We start from the raw sequence: 19,867 nt of genomic DNA on the forward strand, positions 1-19,867 counted from the left end.
CTGCTCTGCAGAGGGACTGATGGGTAGAATGAGGATTATGACTGCTGAGCCCAGAGCCGGCCCTAGCCAATTTGGTGCCCTAGGCAAAATTTGGCAGGTGCCCCTTAGCAGATAATCGCACTACCAATTTTAAGTGGGTACCAAGCTGAAAGATATACAGTCAGGTCCATAAATATTGGGACATTGACAGAATTCTCATATTTTGGCCTCTATTCACCACCATAATGGCTTTGAAATGAAACAAACAAGATGTGCTTTAACTGCAGACTTTCAGATTTAATTTGAGGGTAATTACATCCAAATCAGGTGAACGGTGTAGGAATTACAACGGTTTCTATATGTGCCTCCCACTTTTTAAGGGGCCAAAAGTAATGAGGCAAACTAAACAATCCTAAAATCTAACTTTCACTTTTTAATACTTTGTTGCAAAACCTTTGCAGGCAATTACAGCCTGAAGTCTGGAACACATAGACATCACCAGACGCTGGGTTTCATCCCTGGTGATGCTCTGCCAGGCCTCTACTGCAAATGTCTTCAGTTCCTGCTTGTTATTGGGGCATTTTCCCTTCAGTTTTGTCTTCATCAAGTGAAATGCATGCTCAGTCAGATTCAGGTCAGGGGATTGACTTGGCCATTGCATAACATTAAATTTTTTAGCCTTAAAAAACTCTTTGGTTGCTTTTGCAGTATGCTTCGGGTCATTGTCCATCTGCACTGTGAAGCACCGTCCAATGAGTTCTGAAGCATTTGACTGAATATGAGCATATAATATTGAATTCATACAGAATTCATTCTGCTGCTTTTGTCAGCAGTCACATCATCAACAAATACAAGGGAACCAGTTTCATTGGCAGCCATACATGCCCACGCCATGACACTACCGTCACCATGCTTCACTGATTAGGTGGTATGTTTTGGATCATGAGCAGTTCCTTTCCTTCTCAATACTCTTCTCTTCCCATCACTCTGGTACAAGTTGATCTTTGTCTCATCTGTCCATAGGATGTTGTTCCAGAACTGTAATGGCTTTTTTAGATGTTGTTTGGCAAACTCTAATCTGGTCTTCCTGTTTTTGTGGCTCACCAATGGTTTACATCTTGTGGTGAACCCTCTATATTCACTCTTGTGAAGTCTTCTCTTGATTGTTGACTTTGACACATATACACCTACCTCCTGGAGAGTGTTCTTGATTTGGCCAACTGTTGTGAAGGGGTTTTTCTTCACCAGGGAAATAATTCTTCTGTCATCCACCACAGTTGTTTTCCGTGGTCTTCCGAGTCTTTTGGTGTTGCTGAGCTTTCTGGTGCATTCTTTCTTTTTAAGAATGTTCCAAACAGTTGATTTGGCCACACCTAATGTTTTTGCTATCTCTCTGATGGGTTTGTTTTGATTTTTCAGCCTAATGATGGCTTGCTTCACTGATAGTGACAGCTCTTTGGATCTCATATTGAGAGTTGACAGCAACTGATTCCAAATGCAAATGTCACACCTAGAATCAACTCCAGACCTTTTACCTGCTTAATTGATAATGAAATAACGAGGGAATAGCCCACACCTGTCCATGAAATAGCTTTTGAGTTGATAGTCCCATTACTTTTGGCCCCTTAAAAAGTGGGAGGCACATATAGAAACCATTGTAATTCCTACACCGTTCACCTGATGTGGATGTAATTACCCTCAAACTAAATCTGACAGTCTGCAGGTAAATCACATCTTGTTTGTTTCATTTCAAAGCCATTGTGGTGGTGAATAGAGGCCAAAATATGAAAATTCTGTCAATGTCCCAATATTTATGGACCTGACTGTATCTGCAGATTATGGTTCTTCATACACAGTGAACAACCATCTTCTCCGGTCCCCCTGGCCAGGGGTCGCATCGCGACCCCCTACCTGCCGGCTTCTACAGCAAGTGTACAGGCAGCTGGAAGACCACCCGTAGACACCGCACGATGAGCAGATATATCTGTCATCAGCTGTGCAGCGATATTTCTGTGAACTGAATTCAAGTGAACGGCCGATGTTACGATGTTATATGCTATTATATATATTGTATAATATATTAATATATATATTATAATATATATATTGTTAAATGTGTACCCAGCAGAAGACCAGACACAAGGAAGTGTGTGTGTGTGTATGTGTATATATATATATGAAAAACGGAGGGCACTCCACAGGTTTGTGCCAACGTTTCAGCGCACGTTGGCATATACTACCTGCTCTGTCTGGTTTGTTTTACTGTTGCTGCTGAGACCTGTGGAGTACCCTCCGTTTTTCCCATAATCATGTGCTCTTTTGTTGGACTGGCACCCAGGCACATTGCGTTTCCCATTGGCGAGTGCCGAACTATTCTGTACATATATATATATATATATATACACACACACAAACACATTTATATATATATATATATATATATATATATTTTATAAATACACACACATTAATATATAGATCACATATATATACATATACTATATGAATGAATATATATATATATACACATTACACACATATACATAAATATACAGTATACATATGTGAGTGCCCCAGCGCTGCCCCTCTCCCAGCCTGAGCTAACGTACCGAGACTCTTCTTGTTGTTTGTCTCTGGTCCGCCAGGCTGGGGCGGGAGTCGTCGGGGCCGTCCTGTAGTCCTGGGCTGTGCAGTTACTGCCTGCAGTGCCAGGTGAAGTGGTGCCTGCCTTGTCCGATGGCGCTGGGCGGCGGGCTGAGAAAATGGAGGTGGAGCCGTGAGTTGTCACGGCTCTGCTCCGCAAAGGGTGATGGGAGGAGTGGCCGTGGGCGGGTTTGCACAGCATTCACGGCCTCTAGCAGCAGCGGCCATCTTCCTTGTCCTTTGTAGTCAGAATGAGCTTCTATGCAGAAGCTCATTCTGACCTGGCTCCCACCTGACCGCTGCGGTGCTGGATTGGAGCTGATCTCCGATCGCGGTGGCGGTGGGGCGGCAGCTGCAGAGCCGTGGAATGCCCTAGGCATTAGCTTAGAATGCCTATGCCTAGGGCCGGCTCTGGCTGAGCCCAGACAAGGAAGGGGGCAGATCACTATCTATGGGCCTGATTCCGCACGGATCGCTATTCTGCTAATACGCACACAGCGCAGTTACTAATATCAGCGATGATATGTAAATGTTTGCATTGACATTGCGATCTCAGCCTGACATAAGGACGCTCACTTCCCCTTACTCACGTCCGTATACTAGGGTAACATAGTGAAATAATCCATACGCACAGGTAAGGCAGGTCAGATCTCACTCAGGAATTGCTTACTCCAGCGCACGCTATGAGGCCTCAGGCAGCGTCTGGTATCGCAGTGGCTAATTTATGCACGCCCCTGCAACAGCGTTAAAAAGCGATCCTTGCTGAATCACGCCCATGGTATGCTGATATAACGGCATCCTATCTCCTGTGCAGGCAGCAATAGGACACTTCATAAATAGCTCTGTAACTATGTAATAAGCTGCTCTCTGCCATTCTGACCAAAGAAGGGGTCTGAGTCACTGCGCTCAGTAACATTTGGCACTGAGAGAGTTAACCAGAAGGTGGGGCTATGAAAATCCCTCCATAGCATAAACCAGCAATGGTTGTTCAATCTCCTGGAGACGTCTGTGCAGACTAGATGGATCCATTCCTTCTATAGTGGTCTCCTCGCAGCCTTTTATGTCTTATCAGTGACTTATTCTGTTTTATACCTTTTAGTTTTTTTTCATTGTTTTGCAAGTTATTCTTTGTGTCTTTAATGTAATATATTTTCGTATTTAAGGCATTGGAGTAATTTTGTAGTCAGATTCAAAGACGCAGGGGTCTAGTTACTAAGCAGTGTTAGGAGACAGAGTGAAAAGTGATAAGGTACCAGCCAATCAGCTCCCAACTGTCATTTTTCAAACACAGCCTGTGAGATGACAATTGATTGGCTGGCACCTTATCACTTTCTTATCACTTTTCACTCTGTCTCCTAACACTGCTTAGTAAATAGACCCCTATTTCTTAGCGTGCTTTCTGACGTTCTTTCCAGGTACCTATATACCTGTAGGATTACTAAGGTCTATGCCACATAGGGGATGTAGGTAAAAAACCTACGATCGGGATGCCGGCTGATGAAATCCTGGCGCTGGAATTCTGAACTGCGGACAGAAGACCAGTGCCGGAATCCCTAAATGAGTGGAGATGCCGATGCCAGGATCCCGAAAGCCGGCATCACCATTGTAAGGTCAGCGAGTGCCCTTAGCTGGTAGCCGTGAGGGGGTGGGAGGGTTAGGCACCCTGGGGGGGGTTAGAGTCAGGCTAAAGGAGGGGAGAGGTTAGGTATCACTGGGAGGGGGGAGGGGGGAGGGGGGGTAGGCACTAGGGGGAGGGTTAGGTTTAGGAACTAAATGAGATGGTTAGGGTTAGGCAGGGCCGTAGCTAGGGTAGTGTGGCCGGTGCCATCGCACAGGGCACCACAGGGCAGGGGGCGCTGTTTGGGCCTGTCAAATTTCTGTTTATTATCATTCTCACTTGCAGCTTCCTCTTATTTCATCCCCAGCATCTCCTGGCCTCCCCTATCTCTTTCCTGTCCCTTCCCCATGAGGCCATGGCCCTCTCTCAGGTGCACTATATTATGTCCCTATTTATCCCCAGCATCTCCTGGCCTCCCCTATCTCTTCCCTGGCCCTTCCCCATGAGGCCATGGCCCTCTCTCAGGTGCACTACATTATGTCCCTATTTATCCCCAGCATCTCCTGGCGTCCCCTATCTCTTCCCTGGCCCTTCCCCATGAGGCCATGGCCCTCTCTCAGGTGCACTATATTATGTCCCTATTTATCCCCAGCATCTCCTGGCCTCCCCTATCTCTTCCCTGGCCCTTCCCCATGAGGCCATGGCCCTCTCTCAGGTGCACTATATTATGTCCCTATTTATCCCCAGCATCTCCTGGCCTCCCCTATCTCTTCTCTGGCCCTTCCCTATGAGGCCATGGTTTTCTCTCAGGTGCACTATATTATGTCAATATTTATCCCCAGCATCTCCTGGCCTCCCCTATCTCTTCCCTGGCCCTTCCCCATGAGGCCATGGCCCTCTCTCAGGTGCACTATATTATGTCCCTATTTATCCCCAGCATCTTCTGGCCTCCCCTATCTCTTCCCTGGCCCTTCCCCATGAGGCCATGGCCCTCTCTCAGGTGCACTATATTATGTCCCTATTTATCCTCAGCATCTCCTGGTCTCCCCTATCTCTTCCCTGGCCCTTCCCCATGAGGCCATGGCCCTCTCTCAGGTGCACTATATTATGTCCCTATTTATCCCCAGCATCTCCTGGCCTCCCCTATCTCTTCCCTGGCCCTTCCCCATGAGGCCATTCCCCTTTTTTGGGTGCATTATGTCCCTTTGAAAAATGAGGGGGGCACCAAAAAGTCTAGTTACGGCTCTGGGGTTAGGGTTGGAGGAAAGGAGGGTTAGGGGATGAAGGGGGGAGGCATAGTATACATACTTATCCCCTGTCAGGATCCTCAGTATCTGGATGCTGCTGTCAGTGTTTTGACAGCCGGTATCCCGAGTGCTGGGATTCCTTACCCAACCCGCCACATACACACGTGTGACATTACTGTGTGAGGCTTAATCATCGTGTGACAGTAGAGTCTATGGGCTACTCCCAATTAACCCTTAATGGTGGCAGCGGAATCATCTATTCTCCGTAAGTGCTGACGTGACCATTAATCAGTGACTGCGGTCTCAGATTGAGGCACCTGGGGAGCGGCTGATGGTGACATTTATCGTCTATGTTCTACTTCTTCTCTGATATCTGCACCAGCAGCTGCGTCTTCCAGGAAAGGTCCTTACACCAGGATCATCCTCCTGAGAGCGTCCAGTGTGCGACACAGCCAATGCCCCATATTGTGCAGGTTACTCCCTAATGTCTGTGTGGCGATGCTCTTATTGCTCCTACTTACTCCCAGGAAGGCCTGATATGTAGCACTTGGATATCCCATGAATCCGTCCGGCCTCCTGATACTTTCTGTGTAATACTTGATGCTCCGGACATGATGGCAGGAAGCTAGATCTTCTATTACTGAGAAAAATGGAAGTAATAATGATTATAGTACAAAAATGAGGATGTGCACTAGTATAATGCAAACTTCTAACACTCCAGAGAGTGTACTTAGCGGATACTTTATTTCTGCAGGTATCCCCCCAAACTGGTCTTTTCTGGGAATATAATGCAAATATTTAATGATAAATACCCGCCCTGGTGATAACATCACCCTACCTTCTGTCCCCGTCACTGTTACCATGGTGTCAGGTCCTCTCACAGTCCTGCTGTTTCCACCTCAGTAACCTCTAGAATTCAGCCTCACTCCAGATGGCAGTAAAACCCTTGTCCATGCACTGATCATCTCTCACCTTGGCTACTGTAACCTTCTCTTCTTCTGGTCTCTCATTACTGTATGTCACCTCTCCCCACTCCTTACTGCTGTCTGTCTCGTGTTCCTCTCTCTGCCCAGCACCTTCCATTGCCCTCTACAACTTCCTTCACTGGCTGCCTATCCCCTCAGCATCCAGGAATGAAGTATTTAAAAAAAAAAGGGCATGAAGTCATTATGTCAGCACTCAGCATGTCGACATTCAGAATGTAGCCAGCAGAGGGTCGACATTGATTCTGTCAATGTGGTTATGTAGACATTATCATAATATTGATGTTTCCAGGGGGCTTAGGGTTATGGCTAGCGCTGGGGTTAGTGTCAGGGATAGGGATAGCACTAGGGTTAGTGTCAGGGTTAGGGCTAGCACTAGGGATAGTGTCAGGGTTACGGTTAGGGATAGCACTAGGGTTAGTGTCAGGGTTAGGGCTAGCACTAGGGTTAGTGTCAGGGTTAGGGCTAGCACTAGGGTTAGGGATAGCACTAGGGTTAGTGTCAGGGTTGCCATCAGGGTTAGGGCTAGCGATAGGGTTAGGTTTAGTGTCTGGGTTAGTGTCAGGGATAGGGATAGCACTAGGGTTAGTGTCAGGGTTAGTGTCAGGGTTAGGGACAGCACTAGGGTTAGTGTCAGGGTTAGGGATAGCACTAGGGTTAGTGTCAGGGTTGCCATCAGGGTTAGGGCTAGCGCTAGGGTTAGGTTTAGTGTCTGGGTTAGTGTCAGGGTTATATAGAAACAAGAGGATGAGTCCGCACCAGTAATAAAATATAGGCGACTCTTTGAAGAGTCGCTATAACACAATTAGAATACCAACATTTTGAATAATGAGAACAAAAATGTATTTCAATTAGCTCTAGGTTGGTGGTGCCTCCCAAAGATTTGTGCTGAACACATATACAAAATTCTTTTGATGCAAAGAGCAAAAAAAGAAAAAGACAAATATGTCTTTGTGGGGGCACTCTTATTCAAAAATTAATTAAGAATCGTGATGTATACAGTAATAGAGTGAAAATAAAACGTAACATTTAATGATCTGCTTATAAAAAAGGAGAATTCCCATCTGGGGGTGAAAATGTATATCAATAAATTGATATCAATAATTAGAAGGTCAACACATATTCATAAATCAATATATATCTCACAAATTATTGTAAATATACAAAGTATTCTGCTGGGTATTAGGGTGACCTTATAGTAGATCTAAAAATGATTTCAGATGTACATAAATGGCAAAATATATAAATAACAAGCCCTGAAGGAAGCAAAAACACAATTCATATTGAACACATTATAAATCCTTCAGGGATTAATACTCACTCCAGAGAAATTGTTTGTATGAAATCATATAGCCTCCAATCCTCCGCACATGTATATAATAACAGTATTAGCTGTTGGGAAAGAAAACTTTTGGTATAGGAGGTTCAAAGGTAAGTAAGTGTAATCAAAGGACTTATAAGAGATGGTACATAAAGTACTCCCCAATATATGTGGGTTATTGGATCCACACAACCTGCAATGGAGAAAGAAATCTCCAGATGTCTAAGGAGGAATAGTTGAAAATTGTATGTGGAATACAAGAACTGAAATGTACATATAAATCTCAAAACACATGGAAACGACATATATACATAATTACATATACATAAACCTTATCAACCTCTATTGCTGAGGATAATAGAATGAGCAAACATGAGTGAGTTGTATTGGATCAAAAATAGCGACATGTATGTCATGAATAAGGGAAAGAAGTAAGATCCAGGGAGATGAGAAAAGCAGCACACCAATTCTGCTTTCCCCTGTCTATGGTTCCAACAGGGGATGAGAGAGAGGAGGCGCTATCCCCGGAGGAAACAACAGAAGTGCTTCTACTGTCTGGGGAATCCGCCGTGTCTAGCTCCTGTTACCGCAAGGCATTGCAGGAGAAGTCACCGGCTTCCTCCCAAATGAGAGAGTACTATGAGGGAAAGAAAGGGGAGTATCTTGTAAGTCCGTGTGCGTGAGGCTGCTGGAGTGGTGTATGAGGATATTGCTGCTTGCGCAGCGAGGACGCGCATTTCGCCTAGAGGCTTGATCACCTGATCATCAATGCAGACTCTGGCTTCCTGCCTTTTACATTACTTTCGTCCAATCGAGGGACTGAATTCAAGAGTGACTGCGTTGTCATCCAATGACCTGGATGATTAAAACAGCCACTGGCATTAGTACTAGAAAGAAACAAGGGAGTGTCCGGAATCTCTCATTACCATATGTAAACAGAACGGAGTTTCTGTGACTGCAGGAGCACCTTTCAATCACATTGAGGAGGAAGACATGGGAAAAATTTCTCTTAGGTCATATAAGTGACAGATAAGGTCTCCATAGAGCCTAATAATAATAATAAGATAAGTGAAGATAAAATCTTATGACACAAATATTCACATATATGTACATATGTATATACACATATACATACACGCATATAACCACATCCATACATGCCAAACACATATATTCTCAATAAAGTGAGTTTAAAAATAAGATTGAAAAATCCCAATAAGGATATGATAACTTCCAAGAAACCAAGAAGTAGTGTATACAAATTGTGTATATATAAAAAATTATGTACTAAATTATTAACTTATTTGATAATAGAATAATTATATATAAACAAGGATAGTGGTAATAAATAAAATAAATAATTAAATAAAAGGAAAGACATAAATAAAACGTAAGTCCTGATATCAGAAAATAAGTATTGTATTAACGCATCCTACCTGAAAAGTGCCATAATACAAATGATGAAAAATTGTGTAGATAATGTGAAGTGTTGGAAGTTAAGAAGAGTTGAGAATAGATAAAAACAAACAAAGAAGTAATATAAGGAAAAATTATTGATTAATAAGTGTGATCTAAGTGTTTGTAATGTGATGTGTTAAGAGTTTAAGATTACAGATATAGATTAGGTGTGAGAGGAGACTGGAAAACCAGGTCTATGTGAAGAGTGTCCAGGACTGGTGAAAATGGGATTAACTCGTAACAATTTACAGGGAAAAAGATAATTAATATGTGGGAACAAAATAAGGGGAATAGAAAGTGAAAAGATTGTGTGATCAGTTATAGGTGAAAAATATAAAATGATGCCAAGGGAATGAATGGAAAAGATGATGCACAAAAATACAAGAAAAAATTAAAAAACCTGTGATAAATAATTAAATAAAAATAATATGAAGATTGCACATCATTAAATTCATATGTATTTAAACATGATATTTAAATATTGGGGTAAGAACATTTGACCGTGAGAAGTGAGACTTGGATGCATAAATAAGAGAAAAGAAAAGAGGTTTGGAGGAAGACAGGAAAGAGGGCACAGAATTTTTATTCAGCCAAAAAGACACTGTAATTAATATTTTCATTGAGGCCTCCAGGTATCAATGTCGATAAGTGAAAAATCCATTCACTTTCCTTTCTCTGGAGGGCTCTAGTCACATCCCCTGCTCTGAGGCCAAGTTTGATTTTCTCTAGACAGAATACTTTGAGATCTTGTGTCCTTCCAGAATGTACAGAATGAAAGTGCTTCGCCGCTGTTGTTAGTTGTTTCATTTTAATAACATCCGTGGCGGCATTTCAGACATTGCCTATATGTTCAAGGATTCTAGTCTTTAACATTCTTGACGTCATGCCAACGTATTTTTTCTCACATGTACAGGTTATACAATAAATGACATTTGTGGTTTTACAGTTATGGAAATCATTGATCTTCATCACCTGTCCATATTTGTCTTTAATCATTGTAGTATTCAGTATGTGCGGACATACTTTACAATTGCCACATGGATAACTGCCTACATTGGAAGAGATTTTTTTGGGTTGTAGGGTAAAATGACTCCTTACTAATTGATCTTTAAGGTTCGGTGCCCTTCGCCAACTCATATTAACTCTATCCTCTAGATTTTTGGCTAGGTCACTGTCCGATAGTAAGATATGCCAATGTTTTTGTAACGTATTTTTAACTTCTTGCCAGCTGTTACAGAAATCCCCTATAAACCTGATATTCTTGTTTTTTTCTCTTTGACATTTCTCATTGAAAATTAGCGAATCTCTTGATGTTCTTGAGACTTCATTTCTTGCTTTTTTTATCCTTTCTTTTTTTATACTTTCTTTCCATGGAAGGACTAGGGGACTTCCAAGAATTTCTCTTGGAACTTTTGGATTTCGTTCTACATCACAACGACTTTATCTTTAATAATCACTTCCACGTCCAAAAGAGAGGCACTGCGATGGGAGCGGCATGTGCTCCCACATATGCCAACCTCTTTTTGGGATGGTGGGAAAGAGAACATGTGTTTCAAGAACCCAATGAATCTCATACCCAGCATATAATAATCTGGATGCGTTACATCGATGACATCTTGATGACATGGGATGGATCACAGAAACAACTTGAGAATTTCATTGGGTATCTTAACAAGAACGATATCAATCTGAAATTAACACATGAAAGTAGTAGAACCAGCATTTCATTCTTAGATCTCAGAATACTCAGAGGAGAAAATAACAAAATCTATACTGAAATTTACAGGAAAGAAACATCTACAAATAGTTTATTACATAATGACAGCTCCCACTTCCCACCAACCATAAAGAATATCCCTAAGGGGGAATTTCTGAGACTACGAAGGAATTGTTCTGATGATAAAACATTTGAAATCCAAAGTAAAGACCTTATCATGAGACTGCATGACAGAGGATACAGCAAGAGATTGATAAAAAAAAGCAAGAAATGAAGTCTCAAGAACATCAAGAGATTCGCTAATTTTCAATGAGAAATGTCAAAGAGAAAAAACCAAGAATATCAGGTTTATAGGGGATTTCTGTAACAGCTGGCAAGAAGTTAAAAATACGTTACAAAAACATTGGCATATCTTACTATCGGACAGTGACCTAGCCAAAAATCTAGAGGATAGAGTTAATATGAGTTGGCGAAGGGCACCGAACCTTAAAGATCAATTAGTAAGGAGTCATTTTACCCTACAACCCAGAAAAATCTCTTCCAATGTAGGCAGTTATCCATGTGGCAATTGTAAAGTATGTCCGCACATACTGAATACTACAATGATTAAAGACAAATATGGACAGGTGATCAAGATCAATGATTTCCATAACTGTAAAACCACAAATGTAATTTATTGTATAACCTGTACATGTGAGAAAAAATACGTTGGCATGACGTCAAGAATGTTAAAGACTAGAATCCTTGAACATATAGGCAATGTCCGAAATGCCGCCACGGATATTATTAAAATGAAACAACTAACAACAGTGGCGAAGCACTTTCATTCTGTACATTCTGGAAGGACACAAGATCTCAAAGTATTCTGTCTAGAGAAAATCAAACTTGGCCTCAGAGGAGGGGATATGACTAGAGCCCTCCAGAGAAAGGAAAGTGAATGGATTTTTCACTTAGGGACATTGATACCTGGAGGCCTCAATGAAAATATTAATTACAGTGTCTTTTTGGCTGAATAAAAATTCTGTGCCCTCTTTCCTGTCTTCCTCCAAACCTCTTTTCTTTTCTCTTATTTATGCATCCAAGTCTCACTTCTCACGGTCAAATGTTCTTACCCCAATATTTAAATATCATGTTTAAATACATATGAATTTAATGATGTGCAATCTTCATATTATTTTTATTTAATTATTTATCACAGGTTTTTTCATTTTTTCTTGTATTTTTGTGCATCATCTTTTCCATTCATTCCCTTGGCATCATTTTATATTTTTCACCTATAACTGATCACACAATCTTTTCACTTTCTATTCCCCTTATTTTGTTCCCACATATTAATTATCTTTTTCCCTGTAAATTGTTACGAGTTAATCCCATTTTCACCAGTCCTGGACACTCTTCACATAGACCTGGTTTTCCAGTCTCCTCTCACACCTAATCTATATCTGTAATCTTAAACTCTTAACACATCACATTACAAACACTTAGATCACACTTATTAATCAATAATTTTTCCTTATATTACTTCTTTGTTTGTTTTTATCTATTCTCAACTCTTCTTAACTTCCAACACTTCACATTATCTACACAATTTTTCATCATTTGTATTATGGCACTTTTCAGGTAGGATGCGTTAATACAATACTTATTTTCTGATATTAGGACTTAGGTTTTATTTATGTCTTTCCTTTTATTTAATTTTTTATTTTATTTATTACCACTATCCTTGTTTATATATAATTATTCTATTATCAAATAAGTTAATAATTTAGTACATAATTTTTTATATATACACAATTTGTATACACTACTTCTTGGTTTCTTGGAAGCTATCATATCCTTATTGGGATTTTTCAATCTTATTTTTAAACTCACTTTATTGAGAATATATGTGTTTGACATGTATGGATGTGGTTATATGCGTGTATGTATATGTGTATATACATATGTACATATATGTGTATATTTGTGTCATAAGATTTTATCTTCACTTATCTTATTATTATTATTATTAGGCTCTATGGAGACCTTATCTGTCACTTATATGACCTAAGAGAAATTTTTCCCATGTCTTCCTCCTCAATGTGATTGAAAGGTGCTCCTGCAGTCACAGAAACTCCGTTCTGTTTACATATGGTAATGAGGGATTCCGGACACTCCCTTGTTTCTTTCTAGTACTAATGCCAGTGGCTGTTTTAATCATCCAGGTCATTGGATGACAACGCAGTCACTCTTGAATTCAGTCCCTCGATTGGACGAAAGTAATGTAAAAGGCAGGAAGCCAGAGTCTGCATTGATGATCAGGTGATCAAGCCTCTAGGCGAAACGCGCGTCCTCGCTGCGCAAGCAGCAATATCCTCATACACCACTCCAGCAGCCTCACGCACACGGACTTACAAGATACTCCCCTTTCTTTCCCTCATAGTACTCTCTCATTTGGGAGGAAGCCGGTGACTTCTCCTGCAATGCCTTGCGGTAACAGGAGCTAGACACGGCGGATTCCCCAGACAGTAGAAGCACTTCTGTTGTTTCCTCCGGGGATAGCGCCTCCTCTCTCTCATCCCCTGTTGGAACCATAGACAGGGGAAAGCAGAATTGGTGTGCTGCTTTTCTCATCTCCCTGGATCTTACTTCTTTCCCTTATTCATGACATACATGTCGCTATTTTTGATCCAATACAACTCACTCATGTTTGCTCATTACATTATCCTCAGCAATAGAGGTTGATAAGGTTTATGTATATGTAATTATGTATATATGTCGTTTCCATGTGTTTTGAGATTTATATGTACATTTCAGTTCTTGTATTCCACATACAATTTTCAACTATTCCTCCTTAGACATCTGGAGATTTCTTTCCCCATTGCAGGTTGTGTGGATCCAATAACCCACATATATTGGGGAGTACTTTACATACCATCTCTTATAAGTCCTTTGATTACACTTACTTACCTTTGAACCTCCTATACCAAAAGTTTTCTTTCCCAACAGCTAATACTGTTATTATATACATGTGCGGAGGATTGGAGGCTATATGATTTCATACAAACAATTTTTCTGGAGTGAGTATTAATCCCTGAAGGATTTATAATGTTTTCAATATGAATTGTGTTTTTGCTTCCTTCAGGGCTTGTTATTGATATATTTTGCCATTTATGTACATCTGAAATAATTTTTAGAGCTACTATAAGGTCACCCTAATACCCAGCAGAATACTTTGTATATTTACAATAATTTGTGAGATATATATTGATTTATGAATATGTGTTGACCTTCTAATTATTGATATCAATTTATTGATATACATTTTCACCCCCAGATGGGAATTCTCCTTTTTTATAAGCAGATCATTAAATGTTACGTTTTATTTTCACTCTATTACTGTATACATCATGATTCTTAATTCATTTTTTAATGAGTGCCCCCACAGACATATTTGTCTTTTTCTTTTTTTGCTCTTTGCATCAAAAGAATTTTGTATATTAGTATCAGGGTTGCCATCAGGGTTAGGTTTAGTGTCAGGGTTAGTGTCAGGTTTTCCATCAGGGTTTGGGCTAGCGCTAGGGTTAGTGTCAGGGTTTCCAGCAGGGTTAGGGCTAGCGCTAGGATTAGTGTCGGGGTTGCCAGCAGGGTTAGTGTCAGGGTTAGGGTTAGTGTCAGGTTTGCCATCAGGGTTATGGCTAGCGCTAGGGTTAGTGTCAGGGTTAAGGCTAGTGTCAGGGTTTCCAGCAGGGTTAGGGCTAGCGCTAGGATTAGTGTCAGGGTTGCCAGCAGGGTTAGTGTCAGGGTTAGTGTCAGGTTTTCCATCAGGGTTTGGGCTAGCGCTAGGGTTAGTGTCAGGGTTAGTGTCAGGTTTGCCATCAGGGTTAGGGTTAGCGCTAGGGTTAGTGTCAGGGTTAGGGCTTGCGCTGGGGTTAGTGTCAGGGTTTTCAGCAGTGTTAGGGCTAGCGCTAGGGTTAGTGTCAGGGTTGCCAGCAGGGTTAGTGCTAGCGCTAGGGTTAGTGTCATGGTTGCCATCAGGGTTAGGGATAGTGTCAAGGTTAGTGTCAGGGTTGCCATTAGGGTTAGGGCTAGGGTTAGTGTCAGGTTTGCCATCAGGGTTAGGGCTAGCGCTAGGGTTAGTGTCAGGGTTCGGGCTAGCACTAGGATTAGTGTCAGGGTTAGGGTTTGGGCTAGTGCTAGGGTTAGTGTCAGGGTTAGCGTCAGGTTTGCCATCAGGGTTAGGGTTAGGGATAGTTTTAGTGTCAGGGTTAGGGCTAGTGCTAGGTCTAGTGTTAGGGTTAGTGGAGTTAGGGCTAGCGCTAGGGTTAGTGTCCTTGTTAGGGCTAGCTCTAGGGCTAGTGTCAGGGTTAGGGTTAGTGTCAGGGTTAGTGTCAGGTTTGCCATCAGGATTAGAGTTAGGGCTAGCGCTAGGGTTAGTGTCAGGGTTAGGGCTAGTGCTAGGGTTAGTGTCAGGGTTAGTGTCAGGTTTGCCGTTAGGGTTAGGACTAGTGCTAGGGTTAGTGTCAGGGTTAGTGTCAGGTTTGCCATCAGGGTTAGGGCTAGCACTAGGGTTAGTGTCAGGTTTAGGGCTAGCGCTAGGCTAGTGTTAGGGTTAGTGTCAGGGTTAGTGTCAGGTTTGCCATCAGGGTTAAGGCTAGCGCTAGGGTTAGTGTCAGGGTTCGGGCTAGCACTAGGGTTAGTGTCAGGGTTCGGGCTAGGACTAGGGTTAGTGTCAGGGTTTGGGCTAGCGCTAGGGTTAGTGTCAGGGTTAGTGTCAGATTTGCCATCAGGGTAAGGTTTAGGGCTAGGGTTAGTGTCAGGGTTAAGGATAGCGCTAGGTCTAGTGTCAGGGTTAGGGTAGTGTCAGGTTTGCCATCAGGATTAGAGTTAGGGCTAGCGCTAGGGTTAGTGTTAGGGTTAGGGTTAGCTCTAGGGCTAGTGTCAGAGTTAGGGTTAGTGTCAGGTTTGCCATCAGGGTTAGGGCTAGCACTAGGGTTAGTGTCAGGGTTAGGGCTAGCACTAGGCTAGTGTCAGGGTTAGGGCTAGTGCTAGGGTTAGTGTCAGGGTTAGGGCTAGCGTTAGGCTAGTGTTAGTGTCAGGGTTAATGTCAGGTTTGCCATCAGGGTTAGGGTTAGGGCTAGCACTAGGGTTAGTGTCAGGGTTAGTGTCAGGTTTTCCATCAGGGCTAGGGCTAGCACTAGGGTTAGTGTCAGGGTTAGGGCTAGCACTAGGCTAGTGTCAGGGTTAGGGCTAGTGCTAGGGTTAGTGTCAGGGTTAGGGCTAGCGCTAGGCTAGTGTTAGGGTTAGTGTCAGGGTTAATGTCAGGTTTGCCATCAGGGTTAGGGTTAGGGCTAGCACTAGGGTGAGTGTCAGGGTTAGTGTCAGGTTTTCCATCAGGGCTAGCGCTAGGGTTAGTGTCAGGGTTAGCGCTAGCGCTGGGGTTAATGTCAGGGTTTCCAGCAGGGTTAGGGCTAGCGCTAGGGTTAGTGTCACGGTTGCCAGCAGGGTTAGGTTTAGTGTCTGGGTTAGTGTCAGGGTTAGGGCTAGTGTCAGGGTTAGTGTCAGGTTTGCCATCAGGGTTAAGGCTAGCGCTAGGGTTAGTGTCAGGGTTCGGGCTAGCACTAGGGTTAGTGTCAGGGTTCGGACTAGGGTTAGTGTCAGGGTTTGGGCTAGCGCTAGGGTTAGTGTCAGGGTTAGGGTTAGTGTCAGGTTTCCCATAAGGGTTAGGTTTAGGGCTAGGGTTAGTGTCAGGGTTAAGGCTAGCACTAGGTCTAGTGTCAGGGTTAGGGTTAGTGTCAGGTTTCCCATCAGGATTAGAGTTAGGGCTAGGGTTAGGGTTAGGGTCAGTTCTAGGGCTAGTGTCAGGGTTAGGGTTAGTGTCAGGGTTGGTGTCAGGTTTGCCATCAGGATTAGAGTTAGGGCTAGTGCTAGGGTTAGTTTCAGGGTTAGGGTTAGGGCTAGCGCTAGGCTAGTGTTAGGGTTAGTGTCAGGTTTGCCATCAGGGTTAGGGCTAGCGTTAGGGTTAGTGTCAAGGTTAGTGTCAGGTTTGCCATCAGGATTAGGGCTAGCTCTGTGTCAGGGTTAGGGCTAGTGCTAGGCTAGTGTTAGGGTTAGTGTCAGGGTTAGTGTCAGGTTTGCCGTTAGGGTTAGGGTCAGGGTTAGGGCTAGTGTCAGGGTTAGTGTCAGGTTTGCCATCAGGGTTAGGGTTAGGGCTAGCACTAGTGTTAGTGTCAGGTTTAGTGCTAGCGCTAGGCTAGTGTCAGGGTTAGGGCTAGTGTCAGGGTTAGTGTCAGGTTTGCCATCAGGGTTAGGGCTGGCACTATGGTTAGTGTCATGGTTAGGGCTAGCGCTAGGCTAGTGTCAGGGTTAGGGTTAGTGTCAGGTTTGCCATCAGGATTAGGGTTAGTGTCAGGGTTAGTGTCAGGTTTGCCATCAGGGTTAGTGTCAGGGTTAGGGCTAGCACTAGGTTTAGTGTCTGGGTTAGTGTCAGGGTTGCAATCAGGGTTAGTGTCAGGGTTAGGGTTAGTGTCAGGGTTGCCAGCAGGGTTAGTGCTAGGGTTAGTGTCAGGGTTGCCGTCAGGGTTGCCATCAGGGTTAGTGTCAGGGTTAGGGTTAGTGTCAAGGTTAGTGTCAGGGTTGCCATCAGGGATAGGGCTAGCGCTAGAGTTATTGTCAAGGTTAGTGTCAGGTTTGCCATCAGGGTTAGGGCTAGTGCTAGGGTTAGTGTCAGGGTTACGGCTAGTGTCAGGGTTAGTGTCAGGTTTGCCGTTAGGGCTAGCGCTAGGGTTAGTGTCAGGGTTTGGGCTAGCACTAGGGTTAGTGTCAGGGTTCGGGCTAGCACTAGGGTTAGTGTTAGGGTTAGGGCTAGGACTAGGGTTAGTGTCAGGGTTTGGGCTAGCACTAGGGTTAGGGTTAGTGTCAGGGTTAGTGTCAGGTTTGCCATCAGGGTTAGGGCTAGGGTTAGTGTCAGGGTTAGGGCTAGCGCTAGGTCTAGTGTCAGGGTTAGGGTTAGTGTCAGGGTTAGGGCTAGCGCTAGGCTAGTGTCAGGGTTAGTGTCAGGTTTGCCGTTAGGGTTAGGGCTAGCGCTAGGGTTAGTGTCAGGGTTAGTGTCAGGTTTGCCATCAGGGTTAGGACTAGCGCTAGGGTTAGTGTCAGGGTTAGGGCTAGCGCTAGGCTAGTGTCAGGGTTATGGTTAGTGTCAGGGTTAGTGTCAGGTTTGCCATCAGGGTTAGGGCTAGCTCTGGGGTTAGTGTCAGGGTTAGGGCTAGCGCTAGGCTAGTGTCAGGGTTATGGTTAGTGTCAGGGTTAGTGTCAGGTTTGCCATCAGGGTTAGGGCTAGCTCTGGGGTTAGTGTCAGGGTTAGGGCTAGCTCTGGGGTTAGTGTCAGGGTTAGGGCTAGCGCTAGGTCTAGTGTCAGGGTTAGGGCTAGTGTCATGGTTAGTGTCAGGTTTGCCATCAGGGTTAGGGCTAGTGCTAGGGTTAGTGTCAGGGTTATTGTCTGGTTTGCCATGAGGATTAGAGTTAGGGCTAGCGCTAGGGTTAGTGTCAGGGTTAGGGCTAGCGCCAGGGTTAGTGTCAGGGTTAGGGCTAGCTCTAGGGTTAGTGTCAGGTTTGCCATCAGGGTTAGGGCTAGCGCTAGGGTTAGTGTCAGGGTTAGGGTTAGTGTCAGATTTAGTGTTAGGGACAGATTTAGAAGAAAACTCCCATATGTCAGTGTAAACTATCAGTGTGAAGATGCTGAATGTAGAACATTTATACCACATCCACAAACAAAATAAAAAGAGACAATGAGAGTACTCGGCTGCTGTAACCACTGAGGTGCCTCATGTATTGCATACGGTTGTGATTTGCACTGAATCTATGTATATGAGAATTAAATAGGTTTTACTGTTTGCCACTAGCCTAAGTGACAGTGTTGTACAATTATCATATGGATATAAAATATAATAATGTGATTGATAAATAATAATAATACTAATAATAATCATCGTCATCCAATGTGGTAAAAGTAAATATAGCTCTGAAGAAAAACGGAAACAGTTAGAAGATAATATCATCAAATGTTGTGTTATTCTTGGTGTGATATGATCGGGGTAGGGGGTCCCTATCTTGGGGTAGATGGACACCTCCCTACACACAGCAGCCAGGAAACAGCACTCCAGTCGTGGGTTTCCGTGCAAGCTGGTCGACACCAGTTTTTATTGTGCGTCACCAAAAGTCAAATAAAGAAAACATAAAATAAATCCTCGCCTGTCTGGGCTCTAACTAGACAGCAGGTTCCCTCGCTAACAGAACAGTAAAATAAGTTCACGTCCACAGTACCTTCAGATTTGTAGCAAACAGTGTCTCAGAGCAAGCTAACCTGCGGGCGTGCTCTCCCAGGTGTGAGACACTGCACCAAGACATTACACAGCTCTTCCAGGTGTAATCACTCATTAGCCTGCGCTCAGGCTGAAAGGACTAACACCTGAAACGGCCCTGTGGATGGAGCCCTCTCTTCTGTCTCACATCCACACCCCCAGGACCCATTCTCCGGCTTTTACCAAAAGCCAACACTCAAACCTGTTTGTAAAACAGACTTCTCCTGGGGACTAAAACACATAGGACAGGAACCTGGGACACACATAGAAGCCATTCCACACTTCTCCAGTGCTTCTATAACATTGGCTAATTGTGGAAGATCATGATAACATATAATTACCTCCAGTAACATCATTATTTCCTCCTCTGATAACCGTGTCTTTCTCACACCCTGGCATCTGTTTTCCTCCATTTGGAAAGAAATCAAGATGGCCAACAGTCTGGCTTATTCCATAGCCCCCCATACCTGCAATGATATATATATTATATATACATACTGTATGTTACAGACACTTGGTTGCAGTTACTGATAACACACAGAGTGATGAGCACTGTAATTGGTGGTTTCCACATATAGGTAATTAGATGTGTAACTGTAATTTGTTGTAGGCTGACGCTGTG

The sequence above is a fragment of the Taudactylus pleione genome, unplaced genomic scaffold, assembly GCF_031769625.1.
Source record: "Taudactylus pleione unplaced genomic scaffold, aTauple2 ptg003137l, whole genome shotgun sequence".
Classification (NCBI taxonomy): domain Eukaryota; kingdom Metazoa; phylum Chordata; class Amphibia; order Anura; family Myobatrachidae; genus Taudactylus; species Taudactylus pleione.